The sequence below is a fragment of the Trachypithecus francoisi genome, unplaced genomic scaffold (assembly GCF_009764315.1).
Source record: "Trachypithecus francoisi isolate TF-2019V2 unplaced genomic scaffold, Tfra_2.0 Lachesis_group17, whole genome shotgun sequence".
Taxonomy (NCBI): Eukaryota; Metazoa; Chordata; class Mammalia; order Primates; family Cercopithecidae; genus Trachypithecus; species Trachypithecus francoisi.
The window spans coordinates 79,585,396-79,601,714 of NW_022681462.1; the positions used below are offsets into that span (position 1 = coordinate 79,585,396).

Consider the following 16,319-nt stretch of genomic DNA (forward strand, 5'->3'; position numbering starts at 1 on the left):
AGGGAAGGTCTGAGGTGCATGAGATGAAGACCGTTGCATCGATCCCAGCACTTTAAGACAGGTCATGGCACTTACTGAGAAGGGCCCATTTTCAGAGGTTGTGCGCACAATTTAGTCCATCCCTGCTCCCCTCATATTGTTCGTTCACTGGCTTCTGCCAATTTCGATAATGGCACGGACAACTAGTATTTATGTAGGCCTTGTTGTCTCCTGCCAAACACCGCTCTGGGCTCTGAGCACACGGCACTTAGCAAGGCGGCTGGGACCCCTGCCCTCACAGCATGTCAGGTCTCGAGGAGCTGTTCCAGCACTCAGCCTGGCTTCTGGACTCTGTTCTTGCGGTCATTCACGCTTGGATTTAATAGTGGAGGTTCTGACCTTGACCTGTTCTTGTTCTATTTGTTTTCAGCTTTGGCTCTTTCCTGGTTGCTGCTCCTCTCCCATCTGTTCCCCTCCCTTTCCAGGGTTAGCACTTGGCTCCTGCTGCGTGCCTGGCCCAGCCTGGCACTTTTGGATCAGCTGACACTGCTCCATTCAGCCAGCACCCCATCCCAGGCCTCATCCACTATTTACAACTCTGTCTCCTGACCTGGACTCCTGACATCCTGCTTCACCTTCTGAATATAGCTTCACATTTGTTCTTGGAATTAACCACTGCTCTGGCTCTCCTGGTTCTGATGTGAGCTCGAAAGGCTGCTGGTGATTTAGTTACTGACCTGTCTCACCTACCTGGCTCTAGGAGAATAGGGTCGTCCAGAACAGGTTTAAGAAGGCTCTGATGAGCTGAATGAGATTTCTGTGGTACTCTGAATTCTTAATTGTCACAATGCCTCCTTAAACAGGGAAACTTTGCTGGTTCTTTTTGTTTGTTTGTTTTTTGAGACAGGGTCTTGCTCTTTCACTCATGCTGGAGTGCAGTGGTGTGATCTCGGCTCACTGCAGCCTCGACTTCCTCGGCTCAGGCGATCCTCCCGCCTCAGCCTCTCAAGTAGCTGGGACTACGGGTGCACACCATCATGGCTAGCTAGTTTTTGTCTTTTTTGTAGAGACACAGTTTCGCCATGTTGCCCAGCTGGTCTCGAACTTCTGAGCTCAGATGATCCGCTTGCTTTTCCTCAGCCTCCCAAAGTGCTGGGATTGCAGGTGCAAGCCACTGTGCCTGGCCCTGGTCGTTTCTTATCCAATGCAGCTTAGGCCTGGTTAATAATTCCACTTTGTAGATTGTAAATAAACTCTGTATTCAAAGCACTCTATTTATTTTTAATGTGTCTAACACAATGATCATCACATCACACACAGCTCTCCACAACTTCTCTTCAGTTCATCTTTTCGCTTTCTTCTCTCTCCTAGTAAAGAATAGAAAAGGGTGAAATTGAACCCTTGAAAAGTTTTAGACAAAAGGAATTTGCGTTTGTGGTTTTTAATGATCAAATGTATCTCCTTTTGGAACATACAGAACTGAAGAGCAGTGAATGTATCTTTCTGTTTATTTCTCTACAGTGCTATGTAGCAAAGGGTGGGAATGTAGGGGAGGAAAAGAGAAGGGAACTAATTTTTACCCTGTGTCTCTAAGTACCAGGCATAGAGGTAGGTACTTCGTAGATAATATCTCATTTAAGGCTCACAACATTCCAAGAGTTAGGTACTATTATCTCATTTTATAGATGTGGAAATTGAAACAGAAAGTTCGTAAGTCCTACTCAGAATCACACAGCTGGAATTGGGAGCTGGGGCTTGAGCCCATATGCTGATGTAGGTGCCTAATACAAATGGAATAATAACAATGAAATGATTTTTAGAAATCACTTGGGAGCGTAACTAAAACTGTAGTCAAATCACTGGGGCGTAATACCTCTTTGCTAGAACAAGGGCTGACATGGGCTTTAATTAATTAATTAATTAATTTAGAGATGGAATCTTGCTCTGTCACTGAGGCTGGAGTGCAATGGCATGATCTTGGCTCACTGCAACCTCTGCCTCCTGGGTTCAAGTGATTCTTCTGCCTCAGCCTCCTGAGTAGCTGGGACTACAGGCGTGCACCACCATGCCCAGCTAATTTTTGTATTTTTAGTAGAGACAAAGTTTCACCATGTTGGCCAGGCTGGTCTTGAACTTCTGACTGCAGGTGATCCACCCGCCTCAGTCTCCCAAAGCGCTGGGATTTCACGTGACATGGACTTTGGAAATTTTGAATTTCTTTCTTTTTTTTTTTTTTTTTTTTTTTTTTGAGGCGGAGTCTCGCTCTGTCGCCGGGACTGGAGTGCAGTGGCCAGATCTCAGCTCACTGCAAGCTCCGCCTCCCGGGTTTACGCCATTCTCCTGCCTCAGCCTCCCGAGTAGCTGGGACTACAGGCGCCCGCCATCTCGCCCGGCTAGTTTTTGTATTTTTAGTAGAGACGGGGTTTCACCGTGTTAGCCAGGATGGTCTCGATCTCCTGACCTTGTGATCCGCCCGTCTCGGCCTCCCAAAGTGCTGGGATTACAGGCTTGAGCCACCGCGCCCGGCCTGAATTTCTTTCTTAATGGAGGCTTGTGAGTATAAAAGAAACTACAGTTGTAGTTAGAGGTTGCCACCTGCAAGTCTGCTTTTTTAGACAGTGTCTCGAATTAACATTTTCAAAGCTCTTTGAGATACAAAGATAAGAGATGTCATACGTGTGACAAGTATGACTACAATACTGTCCCCAAAAGCAAGGTAGCATTCCAGATCCACCACTGGGGTCTGGCTGAAGCAGAGGAGGGTTCCAGTGGCCTGCATGGCAAGGCTTCTCCAGGGAAGACCCTAGGCATTAAAACAAGCATCCTCCCCTTGGAGAGGCACCAAAGTGAAACTCTGCAGTGTGGTTTCAGTGTTTGAGCTCAAGGTCCTGGCCTTCATTAAAAGATAACTACTCTTGGGAGGTATTAGTGGTTGTCTGTTACTTTTACCTGAGTGGGAAGGAATTTCAAATTCTGTCCAAAGATCAATTTGGTTAGAAGGGGAGAAAACCCCAAGATCTCAGGTGCCAGGGGCTGGGAGGCGGAAGACTGCAGCAGGCTGGGGGCACAACATGGAGAAGCTGAAGACTGTAGACCAGCTCTACTCAAACCATCATTTTACTTGGGGATGGTCATTGGAATGAGACAGTGTTTTAATTCTTCAGTTAGAGGCCCAGGTACAGATGTAGATCTAGATATTAACTGTAAGCAGGGACTGGAGCCACAGAAATGGATGGAAACTTTTCAGGAAAGAAAATAGGAGCACATAGAATGAGCAAAGGGTAAAATAGTATTTCAGAAATTCAGGTAGAAATGATTTCCCTGGGCAGGAAGTAAAGATGAAGCCAGAAGAAAGGGCTCCACATGTAGTGGGAAGGAGATTGATTGATTGATAGATTTTTTTTTTTCTTTTTTCTTTTCTTTTCTTTTTTTTTTTGAGATGGAGTCTTGCTCTGTTGCCCAGGCTGGAGTGCAATGGTGTGATCTCTCAGCTCAGTAGCTGGGATTACAGGTGCACATCACCATGCCTGGCTACTTTTTTGTATTATAGTAGAGATGGAGTTTTATCGTGTTACCCAGGGTGGTCTCAAACTCCTGAGCTCAGGCAATCCACCTGCCTTGGGCTCCCAAAGTGCTAGGATTACAGGTGTGAGCCACCGCGCTTGGCCCAATTTTTTTTTTTTTTTTTGATACAAGTTCTTGCTTTGTTGCCCCGCCTGGAGTACAGTGGCGTGGTCATAGCTCACTGTAGTCTCAAACTACTGGGCTCAAGTGATCCTCCTACCTCAGCCTCCCAAGTAGCTGTGACTACAAGTGTGCACCAGCATGCCCAGTTAATTTTTCTTTATTTTATTTTTGTAGAACCGGGTTCTCACTATGTTGCCCAGGCTGATCTCGAACTCCTGGGCTCAGGTGATCCTCCTGTCTCAGCCTCCCAAAGTGCTGGGATTACAGGCATGAGCCACCGTGCCCAGCCAGGAAGCAGATTTAGAACCATCTAGTAGATTGTCCATGACAAGACACAGAATATGCTCTGTGATAGCTTTACTGTTGTTAGGACACAACAACGCTCAGATGTGGGTATTATTATTCATCTTACACAGAAAAACTGAGGTCCAGGGAGCAGAAGGCATATGTCCCAGGTCATGCAGTTAGCAAGTAGGACCTAGAATCCAGGTGCTCCGACTCCACTGTTTGTGCTCTTCCCACCTGCCTGTGGCTGCTTCCCGCATCCATCATTTTCAAGGACACAAGGTACCAAGAGAGATGGACTTGACACAGTGGAAAGAAACTGAGCTTTAGGTCCAGCACATCCAAGTCTGACTCTTGGCTCCAACACTGAATTGCTGTGTGTCTTACACAAGTGTTTGAGCCCTTCATTCTCGTTCTCCTTAGTTATAGAATAGGGTGAGAGTTCCCATCTCTTACATTTTGTTTGAAGCTATTATTTCACACTTTGAGCATTAAATAAACAGATGATGGTGATGATGATAAAAATTATAATAGTTGGCTGGGAGTGGCAGCTCATACCAATCCCAGCATTATGGGAGGCAAAGGCAGGAGGATTGTTTGAGCCCAGGAGTTCCAGGTTTCAGTGAGCTATGATGGTGCCACTGTACTCCAGGTGACAGAGTGAGACCCTGTTTTTAAAAAGAAGAAGAAGAAGGAAGAGAAGGAGGAGGAAGAGAAGGAGGAGGAAAAGGAGGAGGGAACCCCCCCCCCCCACACACACACAAAACAACTGTTAAACAGAGATTATTCCCACTTTACAGATAAAGAACCCATGCATAGGCTGGGCATGGTGGCTTATGCCTGTAATCCCGTCACTTTGGGAGCCTGAGGTAGGAGAATTGTTTGAGCCCAGGAGTTTAAGAGCAGCCTAGGCAACATAGTGAAGCTCCCATCTCTAAAAAAGGAAAAAAAGAAAGCAATGCACAGGAAAGCTAAATAAGTTGCACTATATCCTATAGATACTAAGTGGGAAAGTTATGTTCAGTAAGAGAGTTACAGATAAACCCCTAAGACCAGGAGTCTGATTGGGGGTAGAGAGACCCGCAAGGTTTAAGGAAGAGCTGGCCTTGTGCTACCCCTGTGCTTTGCGTGGTCTTCGCTCCGAGTGGCAGCTCAGCAGGGAATGTTGACAGTGATCAGTTTCCTCTTCTAGATCCTCCCTGCATTGGTCATTTTCCCCAGGAGGGTTCTCTTTTTATATCTGGCTGTGATTTACTAATTGCTGTTTTTGAGCTGCAGCTCTTGTGACTCAGTTTATCTCTCTTGTCAAACTTTCCTCAATCAGATTTTTTTTTCCATTTTTTAAATTGTGGCAAGATACACATAACATAAAACTTACCATCTTAACCATTTTAAAGTGCACAGTTTAGTGGTATTAAATACATCCATAATGTCGTGCAACTATCACCACCATTCATCCAGAACTCTTATCATCTTGTACAACTGAAACTCTGTGCCCATTAAGCAATAACTCCCCATTTCCCCCTCTCCCCAACCCCTGGCCACCACTATTCTACTTTCTATGATTTTGGCTGCTCTAAGTACCTCCTGTGAGTCTAATCATATAGCATTTGTCCTTTTGTGACTGGCTTATTTCACTTAGCATAATGTCCTCAAGGCTCATCATCCATGTCGTAGAGGGTGTCAGAATTTCCTTCCTTTTTAAGGCTGAAGAATATGAAGAATATTCCATTGTCTGTATAGACCATGTTTGTTCATCCATCTATTGATGAACCCTCGGGTTGTTCTCACATTTTAGCTATTGTGAAGAATGCTGCTATGAATGTCGGTGTACAAATATCTCTTTGGGATCCTGCTTTCAATTCTTTTGAGTATGTACTCCAAAGTGGAATTGTGAGATCATAGGTGAATTCTGTCTTTAATTGTTTGAGGAGTCGCCATACTGTTTCCCACAGCAGCTGCACCATCTTGATCAGGTCTTGACTTCGTCATCCCTCAACAATCCCCATCCCACGTGTTGACAGATAGAATCCTAGTTTCCTGTCTTTTGTTCCTCTGATTTCTCTATTTCTCAGTGCCCCATTATTTTACTATCCTTACTTCTCAGAGTCTGATGCTGGGAGGCAACTTGTACTGTCTTCAGCTCCCCAGACTTTATTTATTTATTTTTAGACAGGGTCTTGCTTTGTTGCCCAGGCTGGAGTGCCATGGCGCAATCACAACTCACTGTAGCCTCAAACTCCAGGACTCAAGCGATCCTCCTGCCTCAGCCTCCCATTGCTGAGATTACAGACATAAGCCACCATGCCTGGCTCCCAGCTCCCCAAACTTTTACCTGCTACTTTTACCTCCAGGAGCACTTGGCCTAAAGAGACCTCACAGAGATTGAAGGGACATCTGCATGTCAGATAGAAGGTGGGAGGTTGGGTGTGGTTACCTTTAAGATTACCCTGTCTCCAAGCAACTATTATAAAGCAAATACACAGAGCTTGTGTGAGCTAGGCCTAGGGTAGGGAAACAGGGTTGAAGGAATGTGCACCTGGAGGCTCCTTGTCACAGGCAGGTCCCTGCTCCCACATGTATTGGAAGCATCAGGCCGTGGAGCTTCATATTTGAATTCCAGGGTCAAACTGTCCATTCCAGACCTTGGAGAGTAAATTAAACCCTGACTTCTGGGCTTCTTGATGCAATGCAACTCTCCCCATCCCCATTATCCGAATTTATTTAAGAAGCTATAGGTGCTGGTAGTCAAACCATTTGGTGATTTTTTAAAGCCACTTTGTTATTTTTATTTTATATATTTTTCTATTTTTGAAACAGGGTCTTGCTGTGTCACCTAGGCTGGAGTATAGTGGTACAAACATGGCTCACTGCAGCCTTGACCTCCTGGGCTCAAGCAGTCCTCCCACCTCAGCCTACCATGTAGCTGGGACCACAGGCACACACCACAGTGCAATGCCCAGATAGTTGTTTTTTAATTTTTGTACAGACAGGGTCTCATTTATTTGCCCAGGCTGGTCTCAAACTCCTGGGTTCAAACAATCCTCCCACCTCTGTCTCCCAAAGTGTTTGGATTACAGGCATGAGCCATTGTGCCTAGCCCAAAACGCCACTTTGGTTACCCAGGGCAAATCCAGAATAATAGAACTCCAGAAAAATCCATGGCCTAAACACATGTTAAAAGAATGACTGGAACTTGTGACCCCCAATAGCGGCGGAACAGTGGTGCACTAATTGCTCTGGGAGAGGGATGCATGGCAGCCTGGCATGTGGCCACAGTGAATAATAGACCAGGCACACACCCAGCTCACCCGTGAGTCTGGGGATGTGGAGGCTGCCTTGTGATTTCTGCCTTGAGTTCTAATTTCTGTCTCAGCTTGCAACAGTCAGGGCCCTAAAACTTCTCTTCCTGCTGTGGTGCTGCATGGTTTGAACCCTGTGGGCCCTGCCTGGAGGTGGAACAGCTCTCTGCCCCCACCCTGCACAGGGCGAGGCCTGGGGCTCTGGGCCTGGAGGAGGGAACAACTTGACTGATTACATTCACCTCCCCCAAAGCTCCTTTTAGCGAGCACAGGCTGTTCCACTTTCCCTGTAGCTTAGCAACCTGAGCCCCTGACAACTGATTTATTGGAAAAAAAGCTTAACTTTCTCCAAGCAGGTTTCCTTTCTTTTTCTCTCTCCCTCTTTCCCTCTCTCTTTCCTTCTCCCTCCCTTCCCTCTTCTTTTTTTTTTTTTTTTTTTTTTTTTTTTTTTTTTTTTTTTTGCTTTTTGGTACATAAGCAAGCCTTGACTGTAATAAGGTCCTTGCAAATTCCTCTAAGGGATGATGTGATTGCACCCTCTGTCGTGTGGACTCCTGCCTGGACACCAGCTTTCTCCCCCATCTTGCAACCTCGGGTCTCACCTCCAGTCCCTCCTCCATACTGTAGCCAGAGTGATCTTTCTTTTGTTTATTTTATTTATTTATTTAGAGACAGACTCTCCCTCTAGATAGGCTGGAGTGCAGTGGCGCGATCTCGGCTCACTGCAACCTCCACCTCCCAGGTTCAAGTGATTCTCCTACCTCAGCCTTCCAAGTAGCTGGGATTACAGGCGCCCGCCACCACGCCTGGCTAATTTTTGTATTTTTGGTAGAGACGGTGTTTCACCATGTTGCCCAGGCTGGTCTCGAACTCCCGACCTCAGGTGATCCACCCGCCTCGGCCTCCCAAAGTGTTGTGCAGAGTGATCTTTGAAACTCACTTCTGATAAGCTTCCTGCTATGGTTTGAATGTTTGTGTCCCTCCAAAATTCACATGTTGAAACCCTAACTCCCAAGGTGATGGTGGTAGAAGGTGAGGCGTTTAGGACATTCTTAGATCATGAGGGCTCTGTCCTCAGGAATGGGCTTGGCACCCTTATGAAAGAGGCCCAAGGGAGCTTGTTTGCTCCTTCTGCCATGCGAGGACACGGTGAAAAGGTGCAGTCTGCGAGGAAGTGGCCCTCACCGGACACCACATTTGCCAATACCTTGATCTTGGACTTTCCAGCCTCTGGAGCTGTAGGAAATAAATGTATGTTGTTTATAAGCCACCTGGTTTGGGGCATTTTGGTAGAGCAGCTTTAACAGTCTAAACTACTTCCCCTCTTGCTTAAAACACTTTGGTAGCTCCCAGGAAAAATATTCTTGTATGGCCCTCAAACAACCAGCTCTGCTTATCTCTCTGATGTCACCCCATCTCTCTCCACACCTTCACACTCTGCTCCCCCGATTATAATTCTTCTCTTTCTTGCTTCATGTCTTTGCATTTACTGTTCCTTCTAACAGGAACACGCTACTTCTGCTCACTTACCTATAAACTGTTCTTCAAGATTCAGCTGAAACATAGATTCCTCTGTGCGGCCTTTCTTGCCCACCACCCAGGCAGAACTGCCCATTCCTTTCCCTGTGCTGCCATCCACCCAGGACCTACTTCTTGGGGTGCACATATGGACCTGTGCTGCAAATGTGAAATTGTCACTAGACTGCGAACTCCTTGAGGGCAGGGAGTATTTCTCATTCTCCAACACGACACACAGAGAATTCTCATTCTCCAACTGGACACTGTGTGTCCAGCGCCTGACACATAGAGAATGATCTGTGTGATCAGGTGATCATGTGAGTGGATGAGAAATACAGGAAGGAAAGAAGGAAGGAGGAACAAATGGTGTGATGGAAACATGTCTGAACATCCAGAAGCCAACATCCAAGGGGGTAGGAGGATGGCACCCACAGTGATATCTGCCCAGCAGGATGAAAATGACTTCTTGACTTCCAGGCCCTAATCTTGTGGATCAAAGGCAAAGAAAGGTGGGCTTCTGGAGGCCTGGCAGAGGTACCTGGTAAGAGAAAATGCAAAGCCAGGCCATTTGAGCCCATTTGCTCCCAGATTCATTTCTTGCCCATCTGTTGCCTGGAATTAGGGAGGCTAACCCCTGTAAGTGCTGCATCAGTGGTTTCTGGCTGGGTTTGACCAATGGGAAATGCTGGGGGGAAGTTGGAGGGTGGGAGGAGGGGAGAAGCCAGGGTATATCTCCATGTCCCTCTCAGCTTTGGCGGCATTTCTGGCAGTGACTATCTTTCTCTGAGTCTACAGATATTGCTGGAGAGGCCTGCTACTATTTCAGCATTTGGCAGGTGATCTGGTCCCTGGGCTCAGATAACACTGCCTGCCATCTTTTGTCCCTCTAGCCCTCGGGGATGGTTGTTGCTTTCAGATACTCTGGGCTGCCACTTCTTCCCTTAGTTGATTTCTCAGCCTTCTGTGACCTGTGTGACCAGTTCCCTGCACTACATCCTCCCTGTTGTAAAGAGTTAGAGTGGTTTCTGTTTTCCTGGTTGGACCCCAACTACTATACCAGTTTAGTTTAGAAATTCCCTTATAGGATCACTAATGCTTACGTTGCAGGAGATGGCATATTTTTGTCTTTTTCTAGGATATTGAGTAGTACGGTGGTGTGGTGCGTCTGTTTTAAACTAGATGGGGAGAGTTGGGTACACTTGTTTGGTCTGCCAGGCCACACCTCTGCTCATTTTGAGCTCCAAGGGCCCACTGTGCAAGTTCTTCATAAATGACATGCCATCTAGGTTTCAGAGACTCTGCCTGACCTCTGACCCCCATCCCTTTCTCCCAGGGGAGAAGATGGGAGCTCCGGGCCCAGTCCCTGAGTTCATGTTGGAAAAGTAGCATAAAGGAGAATGTCAGGGGAAGCAAGGTGCTGGTGAAAAGAGAGACTGTGGCATAAAGAAGGGAGGAAAGGAAAGGGAAAAACAGGAGAAGAGAATGAAACAGGTGTGCCCATGTTTAGCATACAGTTTGGCTCAGCTGAGACTGGTTGAATGAATGAGAGACTAGAGACAGTGGAAGGAACAGGTGGAATGGAGTTTGTGGGCAGTACTGACAAAGATCAAGTGGAACTTTGTCTCCACTACTGTCACCATGCCTCAGGTCTTCCGAATGGCTCATCTGTGACAACAGCCTGCTAACTGGTATCTTGGCTACCACTTCAGGAATTTATCCCAAATCACCATCTCAGTTGCTTGAGCCAAAATGTTCTAGTGGCCCCTAGGCAGGTAGTGATCAAAGTCCACTATGTACTTCCAAGCCTCGTCTTATACTGCACGCTTTTAAAAACTGGAGTCCACATTATTCCCCATGCCTGTAACGGGTGTTTGTGTGTGTGTGTGTGTGTGTGTGTGTGTGTGTCTCTAGGGTTGAGGGGAGGAGATGATTTACTTTGAAGGCATGGCACATACCCTCAGTCTTGCTCCCTAAAACTGCTTTCCTGGCTTCTATCTTTGTCCCTTTAAGGCTTGGGATCCTACCATGATTTGAGATAGCACTGGGCAGCAGGAAGTTGGGTAACTGAACTCAGATCTGGCCCCTGACCCCACCTCCCGCTCTCCCTCTTCCCATAAATTCCTTTTGGCTCTTGAGTGTGGAATGCTGGCTCCACTCCAGCAGCCTGGAGGTCGCTCACAGCTGTTCTCACTCTCTGGGCTTCTGAGAAAGAATGGGCTGTTGGGCACACAATGGCTCAGCCCCCCCAGACAGGCTGTGCTTATACTCAGAGGTCACCATGCCTGCTGCTGAGCTGTGTGTATCAGAGCAGGTGCGGGGACTAGCTCTGGGCAAGTGACGAGAAGACAGAAGAGCATGCCAAATTGTGCTTCCTCAGCCCAGTGGGACAGCCTGTGACTGCACTGGAAGCCAGGCTCCGACTTGATGATTCTTTTGCTGATTGCTGGGAGACTAGAAGATCCCTGGCTCAATCTCATCCCTCATAGTTAATCCAATGAGCCTTTGCAAATGCATGTAGTGTGACATGGCAGCTATGCTTTGCATAGACCTGGGTGTGATCTCCTGCTCTGCTACTTACCAGCTGTGCAGACTTGGACAAATTACCTAATCTCATTTTCCTCATATGTACAATGGAATAATAAATACCAACCTTGGCTGGGCACAGTGGCTCATGCCTGTAATCCCAGCACTTTGAGAGGCTGAGGCGGGCGGATCACCTGAGGTCAGGAGTTCAAGACCAGCCTGGCCAACATGGCAAAACCCCATCTCTACTAAAAATACAAAAATTAGCGGGGCGTGGAGGCGCATGTCTGTAGTCCTAGCTATTCAGGAGGCTGAGGCAGGAGAATAGCTTGAACCAGGGAGGTGGAGGTTGCAGTGAGCCAAGACTGCACCACTGCACTCCAGCCTGGGCGACAGAGAGAGACTCTGTCTAAAAAAAAAAAAAAAGCCTAAACTTACAGAGTTCCAAGTACAGATGCTCCTTGACTTATGATGGGACTGTGTCCCACTAAATCCATCAGAAGTGGAAGATATCCTAAGTTGAAAATGCATTTGATGCTGGAAACACAGCAGATGGTCCCCGACTTACGGTGGTTCAACTGTACTTCATCCTGATGCAAAAGCATTAAGTTTTCAGTACAAACTGTAATCCCACTATAAGTCATAAGAAGCTCTTTGGCCGGGCACGGTGGCTCAAGCCCGTAATCCCAGCACTTTGGGAGGCCGAGACAGGCGGATCACGAGGTCAGGAGATCGAGACCATCCTGGCTAACACGGTGAAACCCCGTCTCTACTAAAAATACAAAAACTAGCCGGGCGAGGTGGCGGGCGCCTGTGGTCCCAGCTACTCAGGAGGCTGAGGCAGGAGAATGGCGTGAACCCGGGAGGTGGAGCTTGCAGTGAGCTGTGATCCGGCCACTGCACTCCAGTCCGGGCGACAGAGCGAGACTCCGCCTCAAAAAAAAAAAAAAGAAGCTCTTTGATAAACTTAATGTTAAGTCAAAAAATTTTATGTCTAACCATCATAAGTTGGGGACTGTCTGTATTTTGTACCTTATAAGGCTTCAGTAAAAGGCACTATTTTTTATTACTGCTATTTATTTATTTTTTGAGACCTCTTGGGGTTAAACTCTGTGCTTGGCCTAGCTATGAGTGAGAATACAGAGATGAATAAGATGCTGTTAAAGGCCAGGCACGGTGGCTCATGACTGTAATCCTAGCACTTTGGGAGGCCGAGGCAGGCAGACCACCTGAGGTCAGGAGTTCAAGACCAGCCTGGTCAACATGGTGAAACGCTGTCTCTACTAAAACTACAAAAATTAGCCAAGTGTGGTGACACATGCCTGTAATCCCAGCTACTTGGGAGGCTGAGGCAGGAGAATTGCTTGAACTTGGAAGGTGGAGGTTGCAGTGAGCCAAGATCGTGCTACTGCACTCTAGCCTGGGCGACGGAGCAACACTCTGTCTCAAAAAAAAAAAAAAAAAAGATCCTGGTAGGGCCGGATGCAGTGACTCACGCCTTTAATCACAGCACTTTGGGAGGCCGAGGCAGGCAGATCACTTGAGGTCAGGAGTTCGAGACCAGCCTGGCCAACATGGTGAAACCCTGTCTCTACTAAAAATACAAAAAAAAATTAGCTCAGCATGGTGGCATGTGCCTATAGTCCCAGCTACCTAGGAGGCTGAGGCAAGAGAATCACTTGAACTTAGGAGGCAGAGATTGTAGTGAGCTGAGATAATGCCACTGCACTCCAGCCTGGGCAACAGAGGGAGACTATGTCTCCAATAAAAAATAAATAATGTCCTGTTAGTACTTTAGGGAAGTGACAGTCTACAGCAGGGGTGGGCAGACTACTGCCTGAGGGCCAGTACTCATTTTTTTGTTTTTTGTTTTGAGACTGTGTCTTGTTCTTTTTCCTAAGCTAAAGTGCAGTGGTGTGATCATAGCTTACTGCAACCTTCAACTCCTGGGCTCAAGCGATCCTCCTGCCTCAGCCTCCTGAGAAACTGGTTCTACAGGCACATGCCACCATGCCCGGCTAATTGTTTTTATTTATTTGTTTATTTTTGAGACAGAGTCTTGCTCTGTTGCTCTGGCTGGAATGCAGTGGTACAATCATGGGTCACTGCAGCCTTGACCTCCTGGGCTCAAGTGATCCTCCCACCTCAGCCTCTTGAGTAGCTAGGACTACAGGTGTGTGCCACTGCACCCAGCTAATTTTTAATTTTTATGTAGAGATGAGGGCTCACTATGTTGCCCAGGCTGGTCTTGAACTTCTAACCTCAAGAGATCCTCCCACCTTGGCTTCTCAAAATGCTGGAATGACAGATGTGAGCCACCGCGTCTGCCCCTGTTTTTGAAAATAAAAAGTTTTTTTTGGCCGGGCGCGGTGGCTCAAGCCTGTAATCCCAGCACTTTGGGAGGCCGAGACAGGCGGATCACAAGGTCAGGAGATCGAGACCATCCTGGCTAACACGGTGAAACCCCGTCTCTACTAAAAAATACAAAAAAAACTAGCCGGGCGAGGTGGCGGCGCCTGTAGTCCCAGCTACTCGGGAGGCTGAGGCAGGAGAATGGCGTAAACCCGGGAAGCAGAGCTTGCAGTGAGCTGAGATCCGGCCACTGCACTCCAGCCTGGGCGACAGAGCGAGACTCTGTCTCAAAAAAAAAAAAAAAAAAAAAAAAAAAAAGTTTTTTTTAGAACACAGTCATGTCTATTCATTTACATATTGTCTACGGCTGCTTTCACACAACAACAGTGGAATTGAGTAGTTGCAATAGAGGCCATGTGACCCACAAAGCCAAAATATTTGTTATCTGGACCTTTATGGAGAAAGTTTGCTGACCCTGGAAGATGGCTATATAATCAGGATGAAGCTATTTGGAGGAGAGGTAGAGATCATTTAAAAAGATGGCCCAGAAGGAGAGAGAATCAATTCTGACTTGAGTGGGCATCAGGGCTTTAAGCCAGGCTGTGAAGGCTAACAAAGAAATTAATCCCCAGAGCCTGAAAGTAGGGAGGGGTGGGAATGGGCATGTAAAGTTTGAGCACAATTTTAAAGGGATATGATCCATATGCGGTAGAAGAGACTAGGGATTAAATGGCTAGCCATGCAATTTGGAATCAGAACTTGAACTTGGCTCATGATATGGTTTGGTTCTGTGTCCCCACCCAAATCTCATCTTGAATTGAAATCCCCACTTGTTGAGGGAGGGATCTGGTGGGAAATGATTGGATCATGGGGGGCGGTTTTCTCCATGCTGTTCTCATGATAGTGAGTGAGTTCTTTTGAGCTCTGATGGTTTAAAAACGGCACTTCCCTCTTTGCTCTCTCTCTTTCCTGCCACCATGTAAGACGTGTCTTGCTTTCCTTTCACCTTCCTCCATGATTGTAAGTTTCCTGAGGCCTTCCCAGTCATGTGGAACTGTGAGTCAATTAAGCCTCTTTTCTTTATAAATTGCCTAGTCTTGGGCAGTTCTTTATAGCAGTGTGAAAATGGACAAATACAGCTCAGTGCCTTGGAGAATTTACATGACCTTATATTGATGTAGCATTTTATAGGATGCAAAATACATAAACACATATAACATTATTCAGTCCTGACAACCACACTCAGATGTAGGGATTGCTAGTCTTATTTTATAGATGAGATTAGACATTACATCCAAGAAGCAGCATTGCTGGCCTTGAATCCAGGGAAGATGCCTGTGACTATGACAAGGGTACAAAGCCTCTGCAGTTTCCAACTCTGTCACAGGATATGTCCTGGTTATCTGGCACAGATGCACATGATGTAAAAACACAGGCAGGGGAGCTGCTGCTGCTGCTTTTTTTTTTTTTTTTTTCTTTTGAGACAGGGTCTTTCTCTGTCACCAAGTTGGAGTGCAGTGGCACGATCTCAGCTCACTGCAACCTCCACCTCCTGGATTCAAGTGATTCTCCCACCTCAGCCTCCTGAGTACCTGGGATTACAGGCATGTGCCACCATGCCTGGCTAATTTTTTTGTATTTTTAGTAGAGATGGGATTTTACCATGTTGGCCAGGCTGGTCGTGAACTCCTGACCTCAGGTGTTCCACCCTCCTTGGCCTCCCAAAATGCTGGGATAACAGGCATGAGTCACTGCACCTGGCCCTGGGCAGGGTAACTTCTGACCTGTACACCCTGTTGGTTATTTAAAACCCAATATGACTTTAGTGAAGGTCTGTTGTATAATATGCAACATTTCTCTAAATGCTGAGAGAAAAACCCATGGAGAAGCACAAGACAAAACCACCCCTGGCTCTCCGGGGGCTGTGGGTTTAGCTGAGGACATAATCTCCAAAGACCCAGAATGGCATGAGGCAGTATATGCCAAGTCACCAATGTGTGGTGCAGACACAGGGACGGGAGTTGGAGGCTGTAATCAGGAAGGCTCCATAAGGGGTGTGAGGCTGGAGCTGGGGTTTAGCTAATTCTATGCCATGGATTAATGGAGGCGGCCATCTTCTCACATTACAAAATCCCCATCAAACCCCAGAACCTCAGAGCTGGCAGGGATCCCAGTTCTTCCTCTCCATTTACAGATGGGAAAACGGAGTCCCTAAGAAAGGGCTGAGTAGCCCATGAAGTCCTGATATGGAGCTCAACTCAGGTTTCCCTTTGAAGTCCAGGGCTTTTCTGTAGCATTGTTTTGTCCCTTTCCTCTAAATTAACCCCCTACACTTCAGTTTTCCCTTTTCCTTTCCAAATTTACCCTACAGAGAGTTGGTAGATGAAGACTCCAGAACCTCCAGTGGTGTGTGTCACTCTTCTTGCTCACCTCTTCCTCCTCCCGATTTTCCATATCTCCTTGCTTCCTTCAGAATAAAGACCAAGGCTTAGCCTGAGTGACTGGAGAGGGTAGTGGCTGAGAGCATAGGCTCTTGCACCAAGTTCTCAGGGTTTGAACCCTTCCCTTCTCTACCACTTAACCACTGTGTGGGCCTGGGCGAGTGGGAGAACCTTTCCATGCTTTAGTTTCCTCATCCTCTTTCCTCAAAGTGGGTATAATCACACATAGACT

General features: G+C 46.9%; 1 long non-coding RNA gene across 1 annotated transcript in view; it reads right to left on the reverse strand.

Annotated features, from left to right (window-relative positions):
• Positions 1 to 1,235: 1,235 nt before the first annotated feature.
• Positions 1,236 to 16,319, reverse strand: part of LOC117062532 — a 35,226-nt gene continuing 20,142 nt past the window's right edge. Inside the window, exon 2 of the long non-coding RNA XR_004428419.1 lies at positions 1,236 to 1,346. This is a non-coding gene — a long non-coding RNA (uncharacterized LOC117062532). The remainder of the gene's footprint in view (positions 1,347 to 16,319) is intronic.